Genomic DNA, 21,184 nt, shown 5'->3' on the forward strand with positions numbered 1-21,184 from the left:
GTTTCTACAGTGCATTTTGTTTCCTGCAGAACTTTTATCCTGTTTGACACTATGCCCTTTTTTTCATATAGTGCCACCAACTTAATCCATTCTATTCTATCATTGCAATATGATTTTTACATACGAGCCTGTCTTACCTCAGAACCTGTGTTAAGATTTTTGGCTTTCAGTTGCATTATGCATAGCATACCATGTAAAACTAAATTATCGTCTTTTCTCCTTTCCTTTCCCTCTTCTTTCTTTTCCTTTCCTGTAATCTAAAATTAGGGAATTGCATGAAAATTTAAAACGGACCATAGTTTCTTTTGAATCAAAGAAACATTGAATGGGAATGTTTCCATCATTATTGCCAACACTAAGAAGAAAAACAGCCCCACCAGCCTGTGGAGATGAAAGTGAAATGATGACTAAGTGTTTTCTTGCCAAGAGTTCAACCCACAGATGGTTGCTTTGCCTATCAAGTGCCAGAAAATGCTGAGCACATGCTTCCTTATTCTGACAAACTGATACAAAGAATAATTTTTCAGCTATCAATAGATACCTACCAGAGGGATAAAAGTTCTCAAAAGAATAATCATAAAACAGCAGATGCAGAAGATTGCAATGGACAGGCATTTTCTACCTTTTAAGTGCAGATCTACAGCAGTACCTGGTATGCGGGAGATTTTACTTTTATAAAAATAACTAAACCATTTCTTTATTCAGTGTAATGGTGGAAGAAATTTAAGAGTACTTTGGGTACCTGAACAAAATGTGCTAATCAAAAACAATTTTAATTGTAGGAACTGACATAACATCATCAAATCCAACCTTGCAATTTAATACCAAACAAAGGCAATTTACAATCAGCAATGTATGTACTAAGTTTCAGCACTTAATTCCATCTCGAAGTGCCAAAAAAGCACAATGAGCACACAGAGAGATGAACAGACAGCTGTCAAGATTTATATTTATATATATGGGTGGACCACCTCTGAACCCATCTTCCTCACCCATCCCCCCTCCCTCTGAAACATTCCCTCATATCTCCTAGCCACTTTCTGACCCCTTCCCTCATGTGTCTTCACATCCATCTACCCTCATTTCTGAAACCTCCCCTTCTTTCCCCATCTCCAAATCCTTCTCTGATGTCCCTTCCATCCACCCTTCCCTCATATCCCACCCCACCTCTGAACATTTGCCTTACATCTCCATCCCTCCAAACCCTTCCCTTGCATTTCCCCACCCCTACCTCTCAACACTTCCCTGCATTCTCTCGAAACCCTTCTTTCACATCCTCTTCTGCACCCTTCATTTGCGTATGCAAGTCTATGTGTTTCCTCATTTCTTTGTTGTTCTTCCTTTAAATCTTCTTCATTTGATCTCGGTCTTCTCTTCCTTTGCCTGGCAGCTGTGGTTGGGCTAAGAGATTGTCTTTTCAGTGGTCTACCTTCTGAATTGTTCAAATTCTTATTGTTTGTTGATGGGGACATAATGGAGGGAGTCTCACCTCTAGATCCCAAGCCTGTGACCCTTTTCTGAGATTTAAGATTTTTCCTAGGCTATGTCTAATGATTTTCTATATGTATGACAAATTTCAGCCCTTAACTTCATCTAGGAATGTACCAAGAGCATGAGAGATAAACAGACCGAAAGACAGACAGACATTTGAGAATTATATAAGGTAAATAATATGTAGCATGGGTATTCTTTGTACCAGCTTCTTACCATATGGTGAAAGGGAAGAAGCACATGGAATGCAGTTTTAATCTAATGTAGCTTTCTTCTCCAGTGTAGAGACAAAAAAGACTACTGGTGACTTCACTTCTTTGTGAAGTATGTTTTTCCTAAGTTTGGCAAAGAGCTGTTTAATTCTCTGATAGACTGTTTTCTGATGTTGTATTTCACAGAACATATTTCAGTGACTAGCTGAGCTTACAGATGGTTTATCTGTACTAACTCGATCCATTTATTGTCTCATTTTGAAATTTTGCTTGCTGGAATAACTCCCAGAAATGCAGCTTTTTACTTCTATGGAGCTTCCGCAGGACAGCAGATTCATCTTCACTCATTGCTTACAATGGTACACAACAGACAGAAGGCTTTTAAAAATGAGATCCGTTCAATAATTTGTAACTGAACACAGCTATCTAAAGTAGTGTTTTTCAACCACTGGTCTGTGGACCGATAGCAATCCCAGGCAACATATTTGCCAGTCTGTGACTTGGCAATCATTGCAGGAAGAAGCAGATTCATGCTGTAGCTTTTTTTTGTAGTTTAGTTTAATTTATTTATATTTTCTTAGTTAATCACAATTCTTACAATGCGATGTACAATAAAAATTTTAAAATAACAGGGGTAGATATTCAAAAAACATTTAGACGGATAACTCAAAAGTTATCTGTTAAATGGCTAATTTGGCAATTTCAGCCACTTTTCTGGCTAAATTAGAGCCGGATAAATAGTTATTCCTCTATAATTTAGCCAGATATAAAAGGGGGGTTTCTTGGATGTTTCAGGGAGGGGTTCAGTTATCCAGCTAACTTAGATGAATATTGTGTATATTTGGCTAGGTTAGCTGGATAACTTCAGACTTGCTTCAGAATAGATCTAAAGTTATCCGGCCTCATGTGGCCAGACAGCTACTTAACCAGATATCTTCAAAAATTTCGGGTTAAGTAGAGATATGTACAATGGAAAAAAAAAACCATATAAACGGGTCTGTGGCCCGTTTCTCTTGGTCCCCTTTCCAAATTAATAGATGAGGTCCTGTCGGCCTTGCATCTCACACCTGCAAAGCTCTTTAAAGTATGATTATATGCCTCAGCCCATCAACCCCGTTACTGATTTAAAAACATTTTTCAGTCTTCCCCACAGACCCCCCCCCCCCCAACCCGCCTGTGGTTTAAAAACTGGCCAGTCCTTGGCCTCCCCGGCCCCTTCCTCTGTCCCCCCCGATTCCCGCAATCCCTGCCAGGAGCGAGTGCTCCCGGTACTCCAGCACTGAGTCTGTTAGATTCAGCGTTGGATGCTAAAGTTATATGTTAGCAATATCATGAAACCCCAGCCCGATGTGCGGGCCTGGCACGGGTGGGGCCATAAAAGAATTCATAATCTCTTCTGGGCAGGGACGCTGACTAACTCTTCTGCTTCCCTTTACTCACAAGGCGTGGAGATCCTTTCGACTGGGGGAATAAAGGGGTCACACCCCAGTGCGGGGTGACTGACTTCCCTTCTTGAATTCCCTGGGTGATATGAATTTTTATCCACTGTGTGCTGTGTGCCCAGAGAAGACACAGGGACCACTGGATTAGTGTCCAAAATAATAGCTTTACTGCAGACAATGAAGGTTGAAGACACAATAAGTATGAATTTCCAGCACCACAGTTCTTTCTTTCTTTCTTTCTTTCTTTCTTTCTTTCTTTCTTTCTTTCTTTCGTTATAACTTTTATCCTCTATCTGTGCAAGGAACTTCTACTTAGGTAAGTGACTTTCCACCCTCCTGGATTAGGTGAGATGTTGGTTCTAGTGGACAGGGTAACCCTTTAATGGACAGGAAACCCCTTCCAAGATGGCCAAAACCCAGGGGCAGATTGGCCTATCGGGGGATAGGGCATCCCCCGGTGGGCCGATCGCTCCAGTCACGTGGTCTGCCGTGCGCAGCCATGACAGAGCCTCGCTCGGCAGACCACGTGATGTGTCCTGGGCCGGCCTGGGCGGCGAATACCCGGGCTGGTCCAACATCGTGAGTCCGCCGCTGCCAAAACCTCTCGCTGCACAGAGAGCAAATTCTCTCTCTCTCGCCATGGGCTTTGAAGACGCCATGGGCTTTGAAGTCAAACTATGGTAGATGTGTACTTACAGTTCTATGTTCTTTGTCTTGAGGGAGATCCCTGATGGGAGGGATCCTTGATAGAACTGCAGGTCTCACCGGTCAAGGATGGGTAGGAATAGGGGCAGAAAACAATTCCTCCCAGGCAGGGGCAGCTCAAGGCAATCCTGCTGCCTGAGGTGAGGGATGAGATGGCCCCCCCCTCCCCTCCCAAAGGCAAAGCACAAGTCAAATCCTGGAGAGGGTCATGGGGGGGGGGGGGGGGCAGAGATTCCCCTTGGAGTCTGCCCCTTCCGGTGATGGGAAATGCTACAGAAGGGGGAAAGAAGGGTCAGAATTCGCAAAGAAATGGCAGACAGTGCATCACTGATATTGTTTTGGAAGCTGGCAAACCTGCTCCACTCCCAGGAACCCTACAGCCTGCCTCCCATATTTCCGCAGCATTTTTCCCCCCTGGAGAAGGAAACGGGTGACTAGTGGGGGAGGGGGTCGGTGCAAGGATATCAGGCACACTAGGTGAACTTTACACACCAACTCTCACCTCACACAATTGAAAAACTGTGCATTTATAATAACAGATTGGACATGAAAAAAGATATTTATTCATAGTCTTCCAAGGTAAAAATATCACAGCAACATGTACATTATTTTTACATGCACTGCACTGGTGCTAACCAGAAAGCTCTGCAAAAAAGATATTTGTTATTTGGCCTATTGTAAAATACATTTAATGTGGGCTTAGCCCTCAGAAAGCCATGAGTAAACTGAATAACAATGATAGTATAGTAAAACTAGTATGATGTATTTTATGTTTACATTGTAGTCTGCTAGTACAATATGTTTGCTATAAGCAGCCTAGAAATATTTAAAATAAATAAATAAACCTTCCATACCAAAACAGCACTAAATGATAGCACTCAAGCAGTAACAATGCTACCTTTGAAATGACACTATAAATATGACACCAGGTTCTAAAACACCAATACACCTCCTAATAGGAAAACAAAATAAGTCAGGCTGCTGTGACCCTACACAGAAACTACATGCTAGTAGAATATATCCCTTTCATCACACATGTAGAACGCAGACGGATCAATACCAAATATAGAATAAAATATAAACAGAAATGTGCAGCCAAAAACTGAACTGAAAACTGCATGAAGCCAGAGCTATATGCAGTGCAACAATGGAAACATAGAAACACTATTATTCCTCATAAAACAATAATAAATTGTTATTGTTTGTAAGGTTTTGGGTGGACCCTTGGACACTATGGCAGCTGACCACGCCCACAGGGGGAAGTCCCGTGAGGGGCCACAGGTCAGGCTCAGCTTTGGGACACACAACACAGAGTTATATCTTTTATTAGACAGAGTTGATAAGCCACCAGAGGTGGCAGTAGTGAGTAGAGATGAAGCCCGGCTGGGCTTGGGTTCCTCAGGATACTGGAATAGTGATTCCCTCTATGGCTGTGCTGTAGTGAAGAAAACTGAGATAGTGAGTACAGTGGAGCATACACAGAGTTCTGGTATAGAGCCTCGGTAAAGTTACTCACACAGCGGTTTCTCCCGGAAGGTAACACAGAAGCTGGAATAGAGGCAGGCTCTCGAGGAGCGAGTACCTGGTTCCAGGGAACAGCTCTGAGAGAATAAAGTTGGTAACTCACTGATGATGTAGGCAGCGGTTTCTTCCAAGCAGAAGAGATAAGTTGAAGCAGCGAGCCAGGGAACATGGGCCCTCGAGGAGCGAGTACCAGTTCCTGATAGTGACCTGAAAGAAATGAGAGAGGCCCCTGAGGAGCGGGTACCCCGTTAGGATAAAGTCCAAAAGTTGGAGAGGCAGAGCAGCTAGGTAATGGTATGGAGAGCGAATCCCATCCGTAAGGATTCCCTTGCTAACTCGATTAGCTAGCAAAAAGTGTAGGCTTCTGTATCCAGGATGTGTGACGTCATCACAGGGGGACACCCCTGTGGTTCACGCCAAAGAGAGAATAAGAAGCAGGGCCGCGCGGCGTGTGCGCTCTATGGTACCTGGACAACATGGTGGGATGCAGCGCCCAAGCCGGACCGGGGTCGCCAGAGAGGACGGAGGCAGATGCCGCGGCAGCCAGATGTCCATCAACCGCGGGAGGAGTCGCAAAAAAGGTAAGGTGGGCAGAGTGGAGACGTCGGGCAGCAACAGTCGTAACATAAATCAAGAAATATAACATTAATCATAATAGTAAAACTATACTAATAGAAATAATACACATTTCAAAATGGCTGAACAGGATAGCAAAAATGTTTTTTAAATTTTCTCATAAAACCAAAATATTTCAAAACAAGACACATCAATAATATTCATCAGTTAAATCTAATAAGAATAAAAAAATTCCCCATTCTCCATACCTGATATCTTTTGATTTCCAGGCACCCTAAAATTGTTGTGGATTGAGGGGGGAGGTCGCATAAACTTTATCCTCTCTCTCTCACACATACACGTACATACATACTCTTATACACATCCACAACCTCTCTCTCTCTCTCACAGACGCTCTCAGGTTCTAAGACCCTCTCTTTCCCCCACCCCCACCCCCCACCCCCAACACTCAAACTCTTACTCCTCCGGATTCTCTCATACATACACACGCTCTCACTCTCACTGGCTCCCTCACATACACACACACCCAGGCAAGCTCCCATTCATTCTCACACTATTCCCCCATCCCCCAGGCATTCACACATTCCTTCTCACACACACACACACACACACACACACACACACACACACACACACACACACAGACCCCAGGCAGGCACCAATTCATTTTCACACACACACACACACACACACACACACACACACACACACACACACACACACACACACAGGCAAGCAATCATTCTCACACAGACAGACCCCAGGATGGCACCCATTCATTCACATGCACACACCCCAGGCAGATTCCCATTCATACACCTGCAAACACTGAAAGCCAGACCCCCCTCTCTCTCTTTTGCCAGCAACCTCGGAGCCTCTCTCATTCCTCTACTGCTACTGTCACTGCTGCCACGTGGCTATTGGGAGGTGTCGATCACTGCTAGTGGCACTGAAGCCCATTCTGCTGCCTCCTCTGTGCAGGCCCTGCGGTATAAAAAATTTGTGGGGCTTCCAGTTCCTCCATGTGATCTTGTACATTGTGAGATCGGCATAGAGAAAGTTCTACTTTTGCACAGTCCCAAAACTAACATATGCCAATCGCTAAAAATTCAAAAATGATTATTTTTTTTACATTTGCTGTCTGATCTTAGTTTTCTAATCGGTTGGTCATAGGCTTTTTTTTCCCACCTTCCTTTCTTGGTCTTTTGCTAATTCCTTTTATAGGGTCTCTTTTTTTTCTGTTTCTTTTCTCTTTACCTGTCTTCTTCCCTTCTTCCCTCAAACAAACACTCAGGCTCTCAGGCTCTCATTCTCACATGCTCAGAAATATTATTAATATGTAATAAATTAAACAAACATTTTATCCGTGAAATTAATGATTTAAAAAGGATTCAATCTGTAGAAAATCATGTTAAAAACTTAGGAGTAATTTTAGACTCAGAACTCAATTTTAAAAATTTTATTTCCTCTATAACTAAAGATGGCTTCTTTAAGCTGCATGTGCTTAAGAAACTTAAATCACTTTTGCATAACAATGATTTTATGTTCAATATGCTTTTATTAAGTGATAAGTAGAGGAACAACACAAAAGTCACAGTCAAGAATTACAACATGTAAACTGGTACAAAGAGTTGAGAACAACAAAGAACCTGAAGAATATATAAATCAACGATCATACGCAAACTTGGTCCCCTGCTGAATGGCATGTATAATCGCCGCCTTGTGGGAATAATTCAGGATTTTCATGTTCACCACCTGTGGTTTTGCATGGTCGGCATGCTTGGGGCCTAAACGGTGGGCCTGTTAGCCCGGTAAGAGTCAGCGCCGTTGGGAGCCATCCCTCAAGAAAACGGGGAAGATTTTGTTCTGCTAGGCTTTCTGGCAGGCCAACTAACCTTAAATTAGCTCGCCTCGAGCGGTTCTCGAGATCTTCAATCTTGAGTGCCTGTTTTTTTAGCGCCGCTTTGAGCCCTACTATGTCCGCCTGGGCCAGGTGGAGGCCATCTTGATTTTCTGAGACCCTCGTCTCCAGTTCAGAGAACCGTGGTCAATAGCTGCCATCCCTGAATTCAACTCTTGCAGCTGTTCGATATTTTTTTAAGCTCCGGTGTGATCGCAGCCAGCACCACTGCTGTCAGTTCGGCCGTAGGGCTCTGCACCACTACGCCCGTTTCCGTCATCCCCGCCGCATCTTCGGGTTAGGTTCAGGCAGTCGGGCCTTGTCCCGCTCCCTCTCCTTATCTTTTTCTTTCTTGTCTGCCCTAGCCGCCATCGGAGCCTAACATGCCAGAAAGTTGTTAGTGGAGTCAACCGTATGTTACAGTGAGAAAAGAAATGCGCAGGCAGTGAGATGGGGTGAGATAGCGAGGGCTTGGGCTCCGCGACGAGTGATCACATCCTCTCTCTTCAATGTATCACGTGATCTTCAACAACGATTTTACAACAGTTTTACAAGCACTGATATTCCCAAAATTAGATTACTGTAATGCATTATTTCTAGGCCTCCCTGCATCCACTACCAGACCCTTTCAGATCTTGCAAAACACAGCAGCTAGAATTCTCACAAACACAAAAAAATGTGATCATATCACCCCCATTCTGAAAGAACTTCACTGGTTACCAATTTCTTCTTGAATACAGCTCAGAACTCTAACACTAATACATAAAACATTATACAATGAAAGAATCAAATGGTATAATGCTGTATTACACTTTCATACACCTCAAAGAAATTAGTTCATCAAATAAAGGATTACTATCAATACCGTCTCCCTAACTGTTTCATCTAAATACAGTTAGGGTGCGGGCATTTTCCTTGGCAGGGCCAAAACTATGGAATTCCATACCAACAGAACTGAGAGCAGAGGTAAATCCTCAGACATTTAAAAACATTTAAAGACATGGCTATTTCAGCAAGCCTTCCCAGATTGACATTTCCTCTTTTGCTTTGTTTTAGCATTTTATTTGTATTTTATTTTATTGAATTTTCTATTAACATTGTTTTTATATTTTATTTATGATGTGTATACTCTATTGTATTTTTATACTGATGGATTTTATTGTATTTGTTTTTCCTCTGTAAACCGATAAGATGTTTTTTTTTTAATATCGGTATAGAAAACCAAATAAATAAATGCTGTTTCTTTCTCTCTCACACACACACACATACAATCTATGGCTCTCTTTCTCACACATATACATGCACACAGGCACAGGCTCTCACACTCACATACTGTCTCACTCTCACACACACACACACAAGCTCTCTCACTCTCACATGCAGTCTCACACACACAGGCTCTCACATGCTGTCTCACTGAACATACAGGCTGTCACTCCCACACAGTCTCTCAACTCATTCAATCTCACTCTATAGGGCCTCAGACTCTCTCTCACCTATGGGTCTCCTCTTTGCAGGTCACCGTGGGATGGGCTCTGTGGTGGCCCTGATCTTCTCAGGCTGCCGTGAGATGGGATCCGCAGGGGCCGTGCCACAAACACAGGACGCAGCTCCTCTTTTGCATGCGGTAGATGCTCCTGTTATGACCGCCGGCCGCGGCAAACCGCGACCGGGGCCAGTCACTCACCATTGCAGCAGGGCCAACCGCGGACGCTAAGACTGGCGTCGACAGGCCGCCTCCGCGGCAGTGCTGCTGCCTTTCATGATAGCCGCGGCGTCCTCTCTGCACGGCTAAGCCCCACCCCCTGAAGCTTCCTAGGGGCGCGCGGGCAACAAGTACCTGGCCTTAAAGGAACCCCTACAGGAAGTTAGGGGGGTTCCTTCCTGCAGGCTCCATCTTCTGAAGACTATTTAAGGCAAGGTCTGAGCCTTCAGACCTTGCCTTGGCTTCGTGGCTCTGGTGTTAATTCCTGCTTGTGGTTCCTGATTTGTTCCTCCATGTTGTGATCCCTGGATTGGCTGTCGTTCCTGCTTGGCTCTCGACCCCTGGACTGGTTACGGAATATTCTGGCTCTTGATCCCTGGACTGGCTGTGGTACTTTCTGGCTCTCGACCCCTGGACTGGCTGCGGAGTGTTCTGGCTCTTGTTTCCTGGACTGGCTGTGGTACTTTCCGGCTCTCGACTCCTGGACTGGCTGCGGAGTGTTCTGGCTCTTGTTCCCTGGACTGGCTTTGGTATCGTCTGCTCTCTCGACCTTTTGGAGGTGCCAGCTTCTGTTCTCACGACCCGCTGGAGGCGCCAGCGCTTGTTCTCATGACCTGCTGGAGACGCCAGCTATCTGGATTAAATGACCTGCAGGAGGCGCCTGCATCCAGATCTTCATCAATCATCTCCAGCGACCCTCGTGATTGGCCTCACCTTACGACGATAGAACTACGTTCATCGCCGGACCAAGGGTCCACCTTCCAAGTCAGAACAGCTCCTCCTCCTTTCTGCCCTTGTGGCTCTGGCATCATTTTTCTTCCAGGGCCACGCAAGCAGGAGAGAGGAGGAGCATCTGGAGGTTACTTTTTCTTCAGGATTGTGATGGCAACACAGCCCCGCCGATCTTCCTGCTGTGTGCTGCCCCTCCCCCTTGGTACACCACTGAGGCAGTGTGAGGTGGACGCCATAGCAGCGTTCTGAGAGAGGCTTTTTTTGCCGCCTCAAAATTCTGCCGCCTGAAGCGGCTGCCTTACCCTGCCTCATTATAGAACCGCCTCTGCTCCCAGGTCTTCAAAATTAACTTCTTCTGTTCCCCAAAAGTAAATAACACCAGAGATCTCTTGCAATGGGTCACCACTACTTCAGGGACAGGTCTTCCCTATCTCTGGGTGTCCTGAAAACAGGGTTCCCCACTCCCCAAGTCATGAAAAGGCCCAGGTGTTCAGCAAAGGCTCCTACCAAGCAAAGTCCAAAAAAGACAAATTAGTCCCTGGACAACCACTCTGCACCTCTGGAGGAGAGTACAGCAGTGGAGCTCTTACCTAAACTGAGGGATCTCGGATGGATTATAAGGCCCCAGGTAGGCCAAAAATGTAACTTAGGAAAATCTCCAACCTTCATCTCAGACCTCAACTAAGACTGCCCTCAGAGCCCTTTGCGGAGCTCTACTATAAAACCTCCTGTAGGAGATATCTATTACAGCACCTTCAATGGGAAGGGCTGCCAACAAATGGATCCTTCCCCTAATCATCCCTCTCTAACTGCACTAACATGTATGATCCCAGGGCTTAATGTTAACCTGGAAAAGGGCCTGGGTTACAATCACATAAAAGTGGGAACAGGCATGACTCTGGTTTCTTTACATATTTGAAAGGAAGAAGATCTAGCAAAGATGAAGATATTCTCATTTGCTTAAGGAGAAAGTGTAGGCCAGCAGGGGTGACTTTACTAAAAGCTGACAAAGTGCTAACAGGTATAATGTCCGTGGAAGGAGAGGGTGGTAATACTAGTATTTGACAAGAAGATGATGAGGAGGAACTAAGTACAAATTCAGCCCTAATATTGGCAATTTTGGTATCAAAAGCACGTGCAAAATCATCAGTTGTCAATTTACACGAACAAGGAGTGAAAGTGGAATTAAGGCCAGAAATAAATACAAGATACAAGTCTATAAAGTTGCATGGGCCTTTTTTCTGCTTTTTCTAATATATTCTTATAATAATCTTTGCTTATCTGACAACTGATAAATTTTATTTATTTATTTATTTAAGGTTTTTCTATACCGGCATTCATGAACTCGTTCACATCATGTCGGTTTACATAAAAAACAGGGGTGTGAAGAATACAACCAAGAACATAAATAAACGTGATGAAGAGATGCAGTTACAATTAACAGGGCTGATGAACTTGGATAGGAGGAAATAAAAAGAGATAGGTTAATTAAATACAAGAGTACAATATATATATGGAGTCCAAAATATACAGCTTCTGTGTAGAGAGTTTATTCTTTATATTAGCTTTTAGCGTAAGCTTATGCCGTTTCCTTTCTAAGTGCTGAACCTAATGCCTCAAAGTTTTCAAGCCGGAATGATACCAGGTAATGAAGCCGCGGGATCTACGTGTACGTTAATGAACTAGTGCAACTATTTCCAGTGCATCACTAAGCCTGCTGTTCCATGTAACAATGTTGTCTTCTATTATAAGCTGGAGAAATTGGTAGCGAAGACAATAACCTGAGCTAATTTATCAAGATTTATCAAGCTAATTTATCAAGCTAATTTATCAACAACATATTATTATACTGCACAACAATTCATATTTGGTCAATCTTTCCTACCCATCTATATTTTATAATTTTATACATATTTATTAATTGATACAGTTGGCTAAAATGTTAATATTCTTTCTTTAATTTCCTCCCCTTTCAGTTCCTAGTTATTTTTCCTTGTTTTTTGTAACTTACTCACATCCTAAATATTGTTATAATGTTTTTATTTGTTAAGTTTCTTACTATATTTGATGTCGAATTGGGAAATGTTTTCTACTATGTTACTCTCTGCAGTTATTCACATTGTTAATTGTAAACCGGGTTGATGTGATTCATATCATGAAACTCGGTATAATAAAAATAATAAATAAATAAATAAATAAATAAATAAGATCAAGATTTTTAGTCTGACAAACTGGAAATTTGTGTTTTCTTGGGTGAAATGTGAGGAACTGCATGACACAAGTGGAACGTGATTGAAGAATGGTCAATCCATGTACAAGACAAAAACTTAAAGGAGTTTTGTTGTAACTGAATACCAGCTGAAGTGAAGAATAGGTCTAAATCTCTGTGGCACAGGTACCTGCTTCCCACCTGATTGCCCGCAGCCACGGGTGAGACATTTTTCTAGTGCCCTAAACCTCTGGGCCAAAATGTTCTGGTAGCTGGGTGGCTCCAGGCCCCATGGCGCTGCATATAGTTGCTGCTTTTGGGTGCGGGACAGACTGCTAGTAGTCTCCGACTCTTCACTGAGCAATGGCACTGAACAGTTGATCAGGCCAACAGGCTAAATACAAACATTTGGCTCAGCTGAGCCTGGATTGCCCTGTTTCTGTAAACAAACAAACAACAACAAAAAAACAATACAGTGATGTGCAAGTATCCATACCTTTAAGGGAGTAGAATCCACCTCCACCACCACCAGTATAAGTATTTTTAGCCCATGGGTACACTATCCTCTGGAATGAAGAGACCTGGTTTTTTCTCCTTCCTTGCTCTGGATGCAAAAGTTCCTTTGTCATAATTCTTGTAATTAAAACATTGAGTGGTGGTGGGTTGGGACCTGGGAGAGACTCCTGAAGGAGGATATATGTGTGTCCTTCTCCCCTCCTGCCCATGGAGAGAACTACCATGCTTTTCAGCCACAGAAGGGAACTCCTCCTCCCCCCCAACTCTTCAGGGGTCTACTCCAACTCTACCAGCCAGTCCACGTCAGTTTAGGAGGTCAGCCAATTGGTCCCTGGGATCACAAAGGTTTAAGAAACCCTGATCTAAAGTGAAGGACATTTTTTGGAAGAATTTCCTGTCTAAACTTCATATCCGAAAAATAATATGGATGTGTCTTGAAGAATTAAGTTTTCTGTGCTGCATCACCTCCAAAGTTTCCAGTTGATTGTCTGCTTGCGGGATACTGATTGAACACTGTAGCCCAAAGTGGTGCAGCCTGATAAGAAAGGTACAACTGTTCTGGACTGTATCAAGCTGCAATTTTGAACTGTTTTCAGAGTTTCCAGTTTGAATCCAGTTGCTTTTGAAGAAGATGTCAGGACAGAAAACTTTCTTGCAATTGGTTGCCTGTTTGTCTTCTGCTTTATTGCAGGTGCCGTTTGATTCCAAATGCCTAGAGCGTGTTCATTCTGCATGGGATTAAAGAATCCCAGAGAAACTTGCTGGTCCCGTGTCCACAGAGATTTCAGCTATGCTAAACTAGATCGTGGCAATGGAGTGGGTTGTATCCCCGTACTCTTCTGGAATTTACTTCCAGTTTCCAGTTTTTTCTATGGACTCTTCAAGAAATAATTAAAGAAGATGATTGCCCTACCCAAATGAAGGCTAGAAGATAGGGATACTTTTTTTCTTTTTTGTAATTCAAGGATGAAAATCTAGTCTGCTTTATTTTAGGGTTTGAAGAAATAAATCCTCCCTCCTCCCCCCAAAAAATAAATGATAAAATATAAAAATATTCCAAAACTGTCTTTTCTTGTATTTTTCTTCTTCCCATTTGTAAATAAGAACATAGGAAGTGCCATGCTGGATCAGACCAAGGTCCATCGAGCCTAGCATTCTGTCTCTGACAGTGACCAGTCTGGGTCACTCATAGGGATAAGCGCCAGCTTTCCCATGTCTACCTGGTTAATAACAGTTTATGGACTTTTCTGTCAGAAAGTTGTCCTATCCTCTTTTGCACTCCACTATGTTAATTGCTTTGATCACATTCTCCAGCAACAAATTTCATAGCTTGATTGTGTGTTGAGTAAAAAATTACTTCCTACGATTTGTTTTAAATCTGCCCATTGAGTTTCATGGAGTGTCCCCTAGCCCTAGTGTTGTTTCAAAGGATAAATAACCATTCCTTATTTACCCGTTCCACCTCACTCATGATTTTATAAATCTCAATCACATCCCCTATGTCGTCTCTTTTCCAAGCTAAAGAGTCCTAATCTTCTTAGCCTTTCTTCACGGGGAAGCTTTTCCATTCCCTTCATCATTTTGTCATCCTCCTCTGTACCTTTTCTATGTCCACTATGTCTTTTTTGAGATGGGGTGACCAGAAATGCATAAAATCTTAAAGTGTGGTCGCACCATGGATCTATACTAGGGCATTATATTCTCAGTTTTGTTCTTTATTCCTTTCCAAATAATTCCTAACATTCTATTTGCCATTTTGACCTCCGCTGCATACTGAACCAAAGATTTCAAGGTATTGTCCACATGGACTCTGAGGTCCTTTTCCTGGGTGGTGACTCCTAACACGGAGCCCAGCTTTGCATGCCTATAGTTGGGATTGTTTTTCACTACGTGCATTACTTTGCACTGTTCACTTTATATTACATATTTACCATTTAGAAGTCCAGTCTCCAAGCCTCACAAGATCCTTCTACAGTTTTTCACAATCCGCTGCTGTTTGAACAACTGGAAACAATTTTGTATCATCTGAAAATCTGGTCACTTCACTTGTTCCTTTCTCCAAATCATTTATGAATATGCTAAATAGCACAGCTCCTAATACAGATCTCTGGGGCACTCTAAGGCAAGACTTCCCTTTGCAAACACCATATTGACTCTCCCCCATTAAATCTCTATCAATAATTTTGTTTTTAAAAATCGATTATTAATAATAATAATAATAATAATAATAATAATAATAATAACAATTTACCTGAATGTCTTATACTTTTAGGAGCTTTATCATAATCTATTTTGCATTTTCAGAACAAGGTGGTCCCAGACCGGAAAATTCCATCTCCTATTAGTTTTAATGTTTCCTTTCAGCCTAATTGTCCAGGACTGAGAGGGTAAGTTTGTTTCAGCCTTTTTTAAGTGTAATAAAGTTAGGAAGGATTTGTCATGTTATCCAAGTGATTAGCCAGGAGGTTTCTAGGATCTCCTAAGAGGTATATCTGTAATTGAAGGTGCATCTAACAAAGAAATCCAGTGTTTATATCAAGGAGTGTGTCTCCTACACCTGGAGCTCATACAGAGGTGAAAATATGGTAATTTCTCTAACTCATTGTTTTTACAATTGTTTAAGGATGTGTATTTTCTCCACCCAGGAGATTGTACAAAGGTGTTTATGAAATGAGATTTCCTATCTGTTCCTGTGAGGATTGGTGAAGTGTTCTTGACTTAAGGACTTTATGGCCTGAGCTATTGTTTGGTGGTGATGTTCTTTTTTTCTAGGAAGAATAACATGAGTCAACTTCATACATTTTTAGGTACACATGTTTTGCCATAGAGGTCTTTTTGGTCCATTGAGAGTATCCAGGTGCCAGGACTCCATTTGTCTGGAAAAACTGAAGAAATCTAGATAATTTTCTATTTTTCTAATTTTCTCTGGCCTAAGGCAGGGCTTCCCAAACCTTTAGCTAATGTGATCCCAATTTAGCACTTGCAAATTAACATGATCTCAGAGGATGACCAAATTGAATTAGCATCACCTCCAACAATCACTCCACTCTCATCTTTTCTGCACTCTCTCAGCCTCCTCTCTTTCAACCTTCACTCTCTCTAAATCTTTTTTCTCCCAACTCTCACCCCTCCAGAGGCCCTCCTCTATTAACCTCCTGACCTCTAGTGGATCTCTCTCTAAACCTCCACTCCTCCAGCTAATCCTTTCTTGAATCCTTCAGCTCCTCTCACCTTGCCAGCCCATCTCTTCTCTCTCACTCCCTTCAGCCCTTTTTGAAATCACCAGCTGACACTGTTTTACCATCAAGCTTATAACCCTCACCTGATCCTCTGTCGCTCCTCCTTCTCACCCCATTCCCTCCTCACTTTCATTCCCACCTCATTTCTATCACCTCCCAGCCTCACCTCACCTCACCTCTCCTCTCCTCTCCTCTCCATCCCTTCTTTCATATACCCCCAGCTGATCACCTCTCACCCCCAGCTATTCTCCTACATCCACCAGTCAGTCTTCTTTCATTTCACCTCTCTCAACCCCACAGCTAATCCCTCTCCAGCTGATCCAACCCTCAGACTCCCTCCTGTATCTAATTACTCTCTTCAAACATCAAACAGATGTTTTTCTAAACATCCCCCTGATTCAGGGTCAAGGTGAGCAGCAACGTTTTTCTTTGGGTCCCAGGCCAAATGTGGATGACAATTGGCGGAGAAAGAGGCCAGGCTGATGACGAGGTAACATTGTTATCATGGGTAGGTTCATTGATGGGTGAGGAGAGAGCAGCCTTCCCCTCCCGTTCCCTTTCCTCAAGGCTGATCCCAAGCCTGATTGTGAACTGCAAGCAGCAGCAGCAGCAGCATTAGTAATCAAAATTAGCAAGGGGCCTATGAACCAGTGGAAGCTCACAGGCCCTGTAGTGGCCCCAGTCCCTCCTCATGCAGGGCTTCCTGTTACCACAGCAATTCATGCTTGGGCAGGGCTACTGCAGGGCCTGTGAGTGTGTGCTGCCTCGTAAGTCCCGGGCTGCCTTCCACTACTAATGCGGCTGCTTCTTTTGCCTGAAGATCACTGCCATTTGAGGCACATGACCCCAGCTGAAGGTTTTGTGACCCAATTTGGGGTCCTGCCCCACAGTTTGAGAAGCTCTGGCCTAAGGGAAGTTAAACATGTATTGATATACTATGTGTGTCCTAAGTATTTTTTATCACCAAGTGGCAACATTTCCATATGTTTGTTCCAGGTGTATGTAGCTACTGTGTTGGTCACAGAGGTACTGAGGAGGCACAATGCAATGTATAACGTCTGGAATAGTGATACCATTTGATGCTTGTGTTGGTAATGTCTAACATATGTCTTTTCTGCAATGGAATACGAAGAAGCTACAGTAATAAAATATGAAATGTTGTCTGGAAGTAGTCACCCAATGCACCTAGAAACTCTAACATTTTAAATGTCATAAAATAAAGCTTCTTCTGCCTGGAAGCTTTTAGAGGAATGAATTTGGGAACTCATTTTCATGGTGACACAACAGTTAAAAGCCTTTTAGGACCCTCAGCTAGTAGAAATGCAAACCAGGTAGTCAAAGCAATTATAAAAGAAAGCAGGGACTCTGATATCAATATTATCATCCATCTGGGGACCAATGACCTTGATAGAAACGGTGTTTATGCAACACAGAAAGATTTCCAAAACCTAGAGAAGAAGATTAGACACATGGCAAAAACTATTTGCTTTTCAGAAGTTCTTGCTCATGGAAAGGGAAAGAAAAGGCTATGTCACAGAGATAATTTCAATTCTTGGCTCAAAACCTCGTGTAAAGAAAGAGGTTTTGGATACATTGGAGGCTGGGTCTGTGTCTGGAGCAATAAAAGATTATATGGTAAGGATGGCCTACATTTATCTGTCACAACCTTCTACCCGTTTACAACTGTATTCCAGTGTACCGTCAATGTGTACCACAAAATCAACCCAATCGTACCACTGGTAAATCTATCAACATTCACAGGTCAATGCCAAGTACTATATGTAGGCCTCTCACTCACAGGGTCTGCATAATGCAACAGACTCCTAATTAGGTACAAGGCCACCTTGCTTTAATTATAAATATTTTTGTTAAAGTTTTTCATTTTTTATATTAAAACTGCCCCATATCGATTCTTCAATAATCCTCTTAATTTTCACACTCTGTACTCCAAAGATACGAGAAAAACGATCAGTACTTATCTCGCCAATTTTGGTCAGTCACCCGACACGCGCGTGTTTCGAACCAACGGTTCTGCTTCAGGGGAATTTTCTTCCGTATCCAGTCTCAGAGACGAACTTCTGAACTTCAATTCCACGAATTTGAGGCCTCCATATCTCTTCTCCTGGCTCAATTACCACAATTTTTAATCTTGCCGCGGCTCCCTTACGCCGCGTCCATCTTTGAAAGGCACACCAGCGAGAGTGATCCTATTATAGCCCAGACCGGAACCTACGTCATCCCAAGCAGTTTCCTTTCACGTCCGGTCTTCTTGTTTGGTTTTCTCATTTAGGATCTACAGACTCTGCAGAAGTCACAACTATTTTCATTCTGTACACATGTCACAGTGTTCCAAAAGATCCTTATAGAGGAAAATAACCACATTCTTTCTCTTTTTCTGTTGTATATATTCGCTGCTATTACTGTCTCAGCCGAGCGGCGTTCTCCATCACGTCCGCTTTAGCGTCACTAGCAACATAATCCCCTGATCTCAATCAAGTCAGCTTCAGCGTCTCTAGCAACTTAATCACATGATCTCCATCGCGTCCACTTCAGCGTTACTGCCAACTCACACACATAATCTTCCAGGCTTCCAGGCTTCAGCTTCAGCGTCCCTCGCAACTTAATCACATGATCTTCATCGCGTCCACTTCAGCGTAACTGGCATTTTATTTTGTTTAAGATTTTAAGTGGTAGGAGCCCTGTGAGAGCCTGTGTGCTATGTGGGCTCAGGGAACAGGGAGCCCTGTGTTTGGGGCTGTGCAAGTTAGGGAAGATCTGCCCTCCAAACCCTCCACGAGGAAAGGACTGCTGCATGGAGGAACTCTGGTGTTAAATTCAGTTGGGGATAACAAAACTTTGAGTTCAAGATCCAGGAGGAGGTTTTGGCTGCCCATCCTTCCTGTTTGAAGCAAAGAGAGCTTCAAGGGGGTTCCCCCAGCAGGGATCCAGAAAGAAGAAATAAAGAGACCATGTAAGAACAAGGAGATCCTGAAAACCGTGAGTAAAGGAAATAAAAAATCACTGTGGACACGCACCCGGTGTGCCATAGACTCTTCACCATTTTTACCAGCTTGGAAGGGGTTTTTGACCAATTTAAAGAGACCCTGCCCACCTGGGAACTCCACTTAACCCAGCCCTGGCTAGTGGATGTTTCCCTGGTCCTGGTATGTGAGTCCTGCACAGATAGAGGGAGACAGACTGTAAGGAAAGAGAACAGAGGATTCTGTGGCGCTGCAGTTTGAGTTATTGTGCCATTCATCACCGTTGTTTGAACAGTAAAGACTTTAATTTTGGACACTAACTTACGGGCCGATACAGTACAGTGCGCTCCGACGGAGCACACTGTTAACCCGCCATTGGACACACGTTTTCAACGCACTAGCATTACCCCTTATTCAGTAAGGGGCAGAAAACGCGCGTCCAACCCGCCGAACCTAATAGCGCCTGCAACATGCAAATGCATGTTGATGGCATATTAGGTATTCCCTCGCGATTCAGAAAATAAAATGTGCAGCCAAGCCGCACATTTTTCTTTCAGCAATTTCTTCGGGCACTGGGAAAGTGCACAGAAAAGCAGTAAAAACTGCTTTTCTGTGTACCCTCTGACTTAATATCATGGCGATATTAAGTCGGAGGTCCCGAAAGTTTTGAAATGTAAAAAAAAAACCAAAAACATTTGAAGTCGGCCCACGGCTGTCGGGTTGAAAACCAGATGCTCAATTTTGCCGGCATCCAGTTTCCGAGCCCGTGGCTGTCAGCGGGCTCGAGAACCGACGCCGGCAAAATTGAGCGTCGGCTGTCAAACCCGCTGACAGCCACCGCTCTGGTCCAAAAGGAGGCGCTAGGGACGCACTAGTGTCCCTAGCATCTCCTTTTTTCTGTTTTTACCGCCGGGCTTCATTTGAATAGAGAATCGCGCGCACAGGAGAGTGGCCTGTGCGCGTGCCGGGAGAGCAGGTGTTCGCCCGCTCTCCCGCGGACTTTACTGTATCGGCCTGTTAGTGACTCCAGAGTATTTCTTTTGCACTCACTGTACCCACCAGGAGGACAAGTGCCCTCTCCCAAGGGAACACAAAGGAAAGGAAATATGTAAAAAGGTCACCCCTGTCACATTGGGCCCTGAAAGTAAATCTTTCCCCCCACCTATACGAGATCCGGCCCTGGAAGTACGAGAGAATATGAAAGAGCTAGCCGGAGAGCGGTTCCAGCCCTGCAGGATAGGCACACTGTGGTGGGCTTCCATGTGTGTGAAGAATTTGGCTTGCTATTGGCTGCTTATTTGCCCTCACGTAATTGTTTTCATAGTGCTCGGGAGTTGATTCCGGTTGCTTGGTGTATGGGTTCTGCAAATAGTTTGTCATTAAAACTGCCCCCTCCCACCAGATGCTTAATTGGGCTAAATTTTCATACTGCCACATACTCCTTGGGTTTCTGAAATTTCAAGCAAGGCCTTAATTTCAATTTGCTATGATTGCCCTATTTTAGCTTCAGACCCAACTATGTCAGTTTCTTACTGCATGTCATATTTCTTTCTTTACTTCAGCAGATAACTGTGGCATCCAGTTGCTGTTACCTCAGTTAAGCTAAGTATCTCTGCATATGAAGTTTGTGTCGCTTAACCTTCAGAGGGTATACACAAGTCAGTCCCTATGCCTGGTAATGTTATGAAATGCATTATCATCCTTAGGTTGGTAAGTTGTTATTGCAATTGGGCATTCAGTACTCAGGCACCTGGTTCATTCATGTTAAGTCTGCAGTTCTGAAGCGAGTTGGTAAGCTACCTTAGCTTTCACATCTTGGAAGTGAATGATACATCCCTTTGGGCCTCATTCCTTTTCACCATTCTGAGCGCTGCAAGTATTCTTGCAGTTGAGGGCAGGAAAAGCTCTGGCTCGCCAGGTGGATTGAGGGTTCCAACTCAGACAAGCCATTT

Source organism: Rhinatrema bivittatum, chromosome 3 (assembly GCF_901001135.1).
Source record: "Rhinatrema bivittatum chromosome 3, aRhiBiv1.1, whole genome shotgun sequence".
Classification (NCBI taxonomy): domain Eukaryota; kingdom Metazoa; phylum Chordata; class Amphibia; order Gymnophiona; family Rhinatrematidae; genus Rhinatrema; species Rhinatrema bivittatum.